General features: G+C 36.5%; 1 non-coding gene across 1 annotated transcript; it reads left to right on the top strand.

Moving 5' to 3' along the window:
- Positions 1-510: 510 nt before the first annotated feature.
- On the top strand, positions 511-582 carry Trnaa-agc (transfer RNA alanine (anticodon AGC)). Its single transcript has one exon. It is a non-coding gene; the product is annotated as a tRNA-Ala (tRNA).
- The last annotated feature ends 9,033 nt before the right edge of the window (positions 583-9,615 follow it).

Here is a 9,615-nt window from a genome sequence, read left to right as displayed (position 1 = left end):
GTACAGGGAGAATGAAGGAACTTTGGATTGTGCAGAGGGGAATGAGGGGAGGGGTGAGATGGTGGGGATAGGAATGACAGTAGAATGACACAGAAATTATTACCCCACATACATGTATTATTACACTACTGGTGTGACAGCACCATGTACAGCCAGAGGAATAAGAACTTGTGCTCTATTTGTGTACAGTGTGTCAAAATGCATTCTACTGTCATGTATACTAATTAGAACAAATTTTTAAAAAAATAAGAGACCAGTAAAATAAAGGAAGGGGGCAGAGGAACAGTGGGGAAGGAAAGGGGAGGTACAGGGGAATTAAACTGATCAAATTATACAGTTTTATTGAGTGCATGTATGAATATGTAAAAAATTAAAAGGTTATAGTACATATAGAGAACAGTACATGAAAAAACATGAGGAAGAACATAAAGTATTTTAATACATTAGAGCTCACAGCCTTCTTCCCTCTGTAGTCCTTTCTTCCTTTTTAATCTCAGTACAGGGACTTGGGGGTGTATAGCTCAGTGGTAGAGCACTAGTCTAGCAAGTTAGAGGCTCTGGGTTCAATTCCCAGCACAGTCAAGCTGTCATAGAGCATGTACTTAAGCACTTCTAGAATTATAAGAAACTAAGACTATGAGAAAATTTTGTCTTGAAAAACTAATTTAGATAGAGTACCAGCCATATATCCAATAGGATTTCCTTCCTCCAGGAAAGTAAGTACACTGGAACTATAGAAATGTACCAAATGGGAATTGCTTGGTATAATTTAGTTCAATCCAAGATTCCATCAGAGTTATCAAGTTCCTATTGTAAGTTGCTTAACCCAACAGAGGCAAGGATGCCAAAATGAACTAGAGTGGTATGGCAGCACCTAAGGATTTCAGGGCAGTGGATTAGAATCATTTCTCTGCACAGATGCTTTTAAGGAGTAGCAGCCACAAATATATCCACCACCACCAAATATATCCAAGAAGATCCCATCCAGGCCACAGTCATCCCAAAGTCAAAGAACAATAACAAGTCAAAGAACCAAGCAGGTGAGAGGAAGTTAGAGTGGACCTCAGAGCTGAGTGACAAAGCAGGCAAGAGTAGTGAATCAGGAGCAAGGTGAAAGTCAAGTTTGTCCTGAGAGTCAATTCACAATAATAAACAATTCCTGAAGCGCTAACCAAGCCTCTGGCACCACCTGATACTTAAGGTGGGAAGTACTGATCCTGGAGCATAGTCATACCTACCCCAACATCACGTGCTCTATTACCTCCACAAGATCACCAAATCCAGGCAGACACCCCAAAACGCAAGTGAACACCAGCAGGTCCTGTGGTGTAAGATAGGAAAGCTCTTTTCTTCATATTGACGAAAGGAGAAAAGGGCTTCCTTCAGCAGCTCAGTTTTTAAAACTAAGAATTAACTAAATTACTTCTAGTAACCGTATGCATGTATGATTCTTACAGTACATATAAATAAATGAATATATTTGTATCAAAATTTAAAGTCAAAAGAGATTTTATGGAGCATCTTGTCAGACATCTGCACTGAAAGAAATCAACAATCCAAGAGTTGATGCAACTTGGTTAAGTTTATAATGCTAGTCAGTATCATAGCAAATTTGGCAGAAGAAAGACTAACATTTTCTGGCTCAGTTCAGGAGTCTTTCCAGAAGGGCAACGTTAAAATAAATTTGTTCTACTAGTGAGGAAAGTTTAATTAATCATAATCCTGATAATCCTCAGCTGTTGGCACACTGCCACCCTTGGTCCATTTAAAGCCCTTTTATTTATTTATTTATTTTCAATTCTTTTTGTTCTTTCCTGTATCCTTAACCCTGAATTCATTTCCCTCCTTCACATAGGAATCTATTAAAATATCAATACATGACGTCATGTATATAAAATTTCTTTGCACATTGCATTTCTGTGTGTAAGTGTACATGAATGTGTGTATTCAACTTACCTTAATAGTATGGATACAGTTCTAACTACCCTTTAAAAAGCGAAGATGGTACTGCATGGTTATCCATTTCATTGTTTCTAACCATTGCATAAATCCATAGTAAATATCTATCATGATTCAGTTGTCTATTCCCCTAATAATATAATAAGAAATCTTAAAGAGTTGTTGATTTATTTTCTGTAAGTGCCCATTGGTTTTATTTTGTTTTGTTTCTGGCATTCAAATAATCAGTACAATTTACATCCAGATTTTGTGGTTTAAATAGCTATGGTTTTTTTGTTTCGGCATTGTTATTTCTGATGTTAACTTTAGGTAGATGTCTATGGATGTCCTGTTTTCAACTTAAGTATATCGTTTCTAAAATAGACTACTAATAGCTAATAACATGAAAACATGTCAGTGATTACAGGAATTTGGGATATCAATACATCATAGCAAGGGTGGGTGTAATATAAATTTTCTATAAAATTAAAAACTTATTTTGAGTAAATTAATTTGTGGCAATTTGTACTAAAATTACTGCCTCACCATTGAAAATAGCTTTATAATGTTTGCCCATTAAAATTCTAAAAAAAATTATAAATCAATTGTTCCCTTGATGACTTTAGTCACAAGTAAATAATGAGAAAGTATTCACAGTACAATGTGTGGGAGAAAATATTCAAAGCAAACAATAAACCAGTGATCCAGTATCACGGTGACTAAATATTACAAAATGCTAACACAGATGTCCAATATGAAAAGAAAAAAAGTTGGGTTCTGTTAATTAGGGTATTTAATCAAATCAGACAATGTATTCTATCCAATATGTAGAGTGCCTTTTTACTTATAATTTTAGACTGGAACTTAGAGACGGAATGATCAGACATCAGGCATGCAGGAGATTGAGATAAATGGAGACTCTGGACAATACAGCATGGCAGGCTAAGGACTCAGCCATACATATTTAAGAGCTACATTAAAATGCAGCATGAACCCCAAGCAGTGACTGTCAAGAAAACTGGTTCTAAATGGAACACCTTGTTTAATTGATGTACGACTTTAGGTTTGTCCTCTAACCTCTCAAGAATGTCCTGTTCCTCTATTAAATGAGAGAAAGAACATGTCCCACCCTGTGTAACATGTTGTGATCATAAAACCCAGTGACAGTAGAGCTGTTAGAGTAAAAACGAACATAAGAATTTTAATATTCAAATAGAATGATTCATAACTGAAGCTGATGTGCTGACCACCAAGAAGGAAACGTGAATAACATAGAAGCTGGTGCTACAGGCTTTGGAGAATTCTTTCTTACCGCTGAATATCTTTTTATTGAAGTTGATGTGTTATAACTGGAGAATAATTTAGAATAAAAGTGTGTTTAAAAGACCAAAGAAAAGTATTTAACAAGATTATTAGGCTTATACATACTAAGTCATCAACCAAGAAGTGTTATTTGGTACTGTTGACTGCAGAGTACTACACTCACAGTCACAGTAAGGGGATGAGATCCAGGGAGCTTAAATAAAGGCCAAAGCACTCTCCATACCACCACCCTACCAAACGTGCATGCACATGTGCGTGGTGCAGGCACACACACTGGAAGTACACACATAAATTAAAGAGTAAAAATCAAGTTCAAAAAATTTTTAAAGAGTTGAGAGAAAAATGATGTTTCCTTCTTCTCAGGCCAGAAGTGTAGAGGACAGAGGCAGTGCACATTTTAAAAGAATTTCAAAAGGAAAGCAAGAAGCAATGGATACGTAAATAATACAAGAAAGATCTACCCAAATCTAAAAGGATATTTTCTAGCAGAATTCAAGTTCGAGTACTCATTTCTAGATCTATCTTGGTAAATTGTGGTGTTGTAAAGATAAAAATAAATAGCCAATAATGGTAAAAGTGGGAAATAGACCAATTTGCCTACCAAACATAAAATAGCAAGTTACAAAAAATGAGGGTAGAGAGGAGAAGTGTTTTGGTATGAATTGATAAATACAATCAATAGGAGCCCAAGACTCTATTTTGCTGCCTTCTATTAAAAAAAATTTTTGTTACAACAGCTGTTTCTGAGATACTTAAATGAAAGCTGTTTTCTTATTTAAAAAATGGACTTTCTATACTTTGTACCCCCCAAATTGTACCCTACTCAGGATGCAGCAGTGATCGTGGTGAGCTGCATCCTGGGTGTGAAGGCCCTTGTGGGTCTACAGGACTTTGAAGTAGATTCTTGCCCCACCGACCCTCACCCAAATTCAGGATGCGAGTGTCTAGCACCTGCTTGAACCCAGGACTGTGGTCAACTGAAGTGCAAAGCTCATGCTTTTTTAGCTTCTGTTTATCATTTGCTTGCTGAATGGAAAATTCCAGTCTTGCCTAGAGCTCACAGGTCCCACATATTAATGTTTTAATTTCTATGATTGGCTGGCTTACCTGAGGCCAAGCAAGTCACTGATTTGTGGGTTTTGTGCTTATATTCTCTTTGGATGGATCAGGAGATCGCTGTGCTCCCACAGAGCTTGAGTCTCTGCAGTCGGTGACAGTCCCTGGCCAGGTAAATAAAGCTCTCTTTTGATTTGAAATTCATACTTAGAGTGCTTTCTGGAGCAACTCCTCATAACAGAAGAAGGTGCATCCATTGCCCATCTTATATGGAGGAGTAAAACAGCAATTTTACCATTTATAATTAGACAAACACAGATTCAGAAACATTTTCTCTTAAAGATAATAATAAATAGAAGAAAATGAAGGTGCATGGCTTCCAAATCACTAGAGACCAAAAAACAGAGAAAAAAAATTATGGAAGAAAACTAAAAGTATTAAGGTAAAAATAGCAAGAGTATATCAGAATTATATCATATTATTCCACTATGATAGTATAATCAACAAAGGCATAGAATGACATTACTGGATTTTATACCTATTCTTTCCTCCCAAATTTATGTTTTTGTGAAAGTTCCTGGTCCTTTCCCCCAGAGCCTCATGTCTCAGAGGATCTGCACCTCACCTTCAGCTCCATAGAGAGCTCAAGGTCTGATTCTTTTTGACAATGATTTGTTCAGAAATGGTTAAGTGATCAATTCTGACCAGTGAGATGTAAAAGAAAATCTAGTGTGATACTTCTGGTGACTCATCTTCACTGTAAAGCAAGCTATATGACATTATCATCTCTCTTTTTCCTCTTGACATTTTTTTGACTGGGTGCAATGCCTAGAATTGGTACCACCCTGAAACCATTGTCTTGCTATCTTGTAGCTATTGTGTAGTTATTTGCACTCAGAGGTTTGATAACTTTCCTGAGATGAAACAGTAAGTGGCAAATCAGTATACATCTCCACACCTACTTCTTATTCTGAAATTAATGTTCTTTCCAACACTTCTTATTGCTTCTAGCCAAGCATATGTTAGAGCTAACATTGACTTTATGTGTTTATAAAGTTTTGTTAATCCCAGTCCACTATTTATTCTACAACATCATGGTATAAAATATTCCTGCATTTTGGTTAAGGATAGAGCTATGCTTATTGTTTGTTGATATTATTGTTTAGGGTGATGTACCAAGTAGATGTCCATGAGCTTCCTGTTTTCAATCTGTGTAATATTTTTTTCAACATACCCTTTCTTAAATATACTATGAATATCTGATAGCATGGCTAATGATTGCTCTTTTGTGTTTTTTCCAGATTAACTTTTATGTCTCTCTTTGTATGATTGGTGAAACTCAGGTTAAATGCTTTCTCTGGCAAATCTTTTTGGACCTGTGCAGACTCTATTAAGCTTCCCCTTTTTTGCCCTCCTTGCTTTAAGCCTTCCTCTTCCCCTGTGAGCTGCTGTTTCACTCCTCCTTTATTCCAGCACATAATGCCATGCCTAGTGCATCATGCATGATTAATGGTAATGGAAAAGTCCTTGAATGAATTGTTCAGTGATTAAGTGAGTGAATGAATGAATGATGGTAGATGCATCACCTTGTAGTCTAGTCCTATTAAAATTCCAAAAGGATACATCAGGACTGTTATGCCTTCATCCTCTGAATCTCAAAAGCATTTTATTCCTCTTACTGCACTTACATTCTGCCTTATATTAGTTTGAGTACACTTGCTTTCCTCCTAATCCATAAATTCCTTGAGTTTGTTATCTTTGTCATCTCTAGTGATGCCCCTGTAGCACCTAGCACAGCATAGTGTCTTTCACTTAATAAAAGCATATGAAATGTATTAATCAATTTAAAGGGATCTTGTTAGTAATGGGAGAGATTTAGAATACTCTGCATTTTGAGGATGGTGTCTTTGAAATCTGTTCCAATATTCTGAGCTCTGTTCACAATAGAGTATGTCTCCTGCACTTGTTGATTTGGTATTTTCATAAACATTTTTGAATTGCTACATACTTAACATTTGCATATCAACATGTAATGTTTGTTTACAAACAGCCTTACATTGTTTACTAAATTTTTTAACAACTGCAAGTATAGTCTTCTCAGAAAGATTGCAAGTATCAAGTGACAAATAAGAATACAGGCTCTCTAGCTTGTGCTTTCCTTTAGAGTCTATTTCTATGTTTCTCTTCAAGAACTTAGACATGTGTGTTTCCTTTTATGGTGCCTACCAATGTGGTTGACACCACAAGTATTTGCATATCATTTGCATATCTGGGTGTGTGTGCCATTCAAATGTGGACAACTGGCTCTGAGACCAGTGAGATTATTAAAAGAGGAAGATATGTTCATGTTATAGCACCCTCAGTCTTGAATACCTCAGAAAAGTCATTCTCCAGTGATGGAAATTAGAGGATAACCATGTGCCTAATTTGGCTCATTGAACAAATGTGAAGTGATTATATGTGTGTGTGTACAAACATTCATGTATGATCCTCTAGAATAACAGAGAAAATAGCACTGTTAATAGTAATCTATAAAACAAATTTGACTAAAGAATATAAATAATTTAAGTAGAATATTTGAAAGTGATACTTTTTTTCCACATCCCCATGCCAGAAAATGGGTAAGGGGCCAAAAAAAATACTATATTCACAAGCCAGTTACCTGTTATTTTTAAATAAAAATAACAATTTAAACAATTTAACAATCAGACACACCCACTTATTTTCACACTGTGTATAGCTGCTTGTGAGCTACAAGGGTAGAGAAGTTGCAACAGATTAGGTGGACCACAAATCTAAATATTTACTCTCTGACCTTTAAGAAAATCAGCAGTCTAAACTACATACAAATATCAAATGATTATGATGGTATTCCACCACCATCAAGACACATTCCATTAGATGTGCAAGAGTTGGTGTGTAACCTGTTTAAAATTGATTGAAAACATTGTACTAGCTCTGAGGGACAATCCTTGGACAGCGTGGGTAGAGAGTATAGGTGAAGCATAAGAATTTATTGAATTACTCAGAATGGAAACTTGTCTTTAAAATGCCAAATGGCCTGTTTTTCTTTTAGAAAATTCTCATTAATACATGAACAGTACAGATGCTTCATAGCACCAACATGCTAATTGCAGGCAGTAAAGAATTCTAATTGAAATAATACTAATGAAGAGCCATGCCAACCTACTGCAATATCAAAATCTTTGTGAATCTTTAGCTTCTTATGATTCATTTTCCTCCCCAAAATAACTCAGATTAAACAGTGACTTCTCAACACAAGACAACATTTCCATCCAGATTCCTCTTTTATGTTTTGAATCATGTTCCAGGATACAGCACACAGAGCAGGACTCATCTTCTGCCATCAGCTAATGTTGTTAAATGTCAGGCATTTAATAAAGTTAAAGGGCAAAAAACTTTTAAACAATTTATTCTGCCTGGCAATCTTTCCTTGAGAGAGAAGTTGCAGGGAAACTCATTGTTTTATTGACTTAAGCAGAAGAAGAATTTTTTTAAATCAAGTTCTGAAAACAAAACCCAGTGACTTTATAAATTCTAAATATCTAGGTAGTATGTTCATATGTGTGTGTGTGTGTGTATTTGATCATATGTGTGTGTGTGTATTTAGGATTGTTTGTGAAATATAGTAGTAAGTATACTTTGTAACACCAAATGTGGACTTTGCATAGCAGCAAAGTGCTTTGTGAATTCCGATGTTTGCAAACCAAGGCACAATTCCTAGAAAAAAACTGGTGGTATGTCTCAGTTTCCCACATAAGAAGTGTACTGGGGCCAGGCACAATGGCAAATGCCTGTAATCCCAGTGGCTTGGGATGCTGAGGCAAGAGGATCTTGAGTTCAAAGCCAGCCTTAGCAGAAGCAAGGTGCTCAGCAATTCAGCAAGAACCTGTCTCTAAATAAAATACACAATAGAGCTGGGGATGTGGCTCAATGGCCAAGTGCTCCTGAGTTCCATCTCCAGTACCAAATATTAAAAAAAAAATAAGTGTATTGGCAAATGGATTAGAGAACTTTAGATGTTTATTGATTCTGCAAACTAAAAGAAAGACTGTCAGTGAATATCTTTCCAGTGTCCTACAGGAAGGACATCCTCTCAACCTGCCTCCTCTATTCTGCCATGGGACTGGGGTGAAAATTGCCTTGATTTCCTCTCCAAATATGTTGTGAGGGGATAGAACCCATAGGTTAGAAATTGAGGAAAAAAACAATAGTTTGAAATGCCACCTTATAAAGAACAAAACACTGAATTTTCTAGGAAAGGATGTTAGGAATGTTAGGTAATGTTGATTATCCTCTGCTGTTGTGGTTTGTATGTGAGGTGTTCCCAAAAATTCTCATATGCGAGACAATGCAAGAGGTTCAGAGGAGAAATGATTGGATTTTGAGAATCTTAACACAATCAGTGGATTAATCCCCTGATAGGGATTAACTGAGTTGTCCCTGAAGTGGTAGAATGTGGCCAGAGGAGGTGGGAATTGGGGCGTGGCTTTAGGGTATATATTTTATATGTGGAGAGTAGAGACTCTCTCTCTCTCTCTGCTTCCTGATCATCATGTGAGCTGCTTCTCTCCGCCATACTCTTCTTCCATGGTGGTCTCCTTACCTCCAGCCTGCAGGAATGGAGCCACCTTTCTAAGGGCTAAGACCTCTGAAACCGTGGAGCCCTCAAATAGACTTTTCCTCTCCTACAATTGTTCTGGTTGGGTCCTTTAGTCACAGCAAAGAAAAGCTGGCTAAAACATATGCTTATTGAGTTCCCATTCTAATAGTTAGAATGAGCTCCCATTCTAATAGCTTAGTTCCCAATAAGCATAGGATATAATATAAAGCACCTTAGTAAGTATGTATGGTTAAGAATTAAAACATTGTAGGGTTCTCCTTGTTTTCAGTACGTCTCATGGGATTGATGTCTCTTAGCTTTCTTAAAATGGACATCCTACAAGGAAAAGACTTATTTTAATGGCCTAGGTATTAGGAACAAAGCATTAGTAACTGACCACCCTTCTACTTAAGGAGCAAATTTCAAAGGAAGATCTATGTATCCATGGAGCTATTTTTAAAACCTCCAGAGCAAGGTGCCATGAGCCTGAGAAATTGTTTCTTCTGATCTCTTAGGTTTTAATGACTAGCTAGCAGCATTCAATTACAAACTGATCATTAACGAGAAATCTAATTGCTATTAGCAGACAGGTAAACAACTCATATTGACGTAAAAAAGAGCATGGAGGGCCATTTTATGGTAAGAAGTGAAATACAGATTCTCTTAAGGAGAAA

Source organism: Urocitellus parryii, chromosome 2 (genome assembly GCF_045843805.1).
Source record: "Urocitellus parryii isolate mUroPar1 chromosome 2, mUroPar1.hap1, whole genome shotgun sequence".
NCBI classification, from domain to species: domain Eukaryota; kingdom Metazoa; phylum Chordata; class Mammalia; order Rodentia; family Sciuridae; genus Urocitellus; species Urocitellus parryii.
Note: the sequence above shows the minus strand (reverse complement) of the source record. Positions and strands in the feature narration are given on the sequence as shown.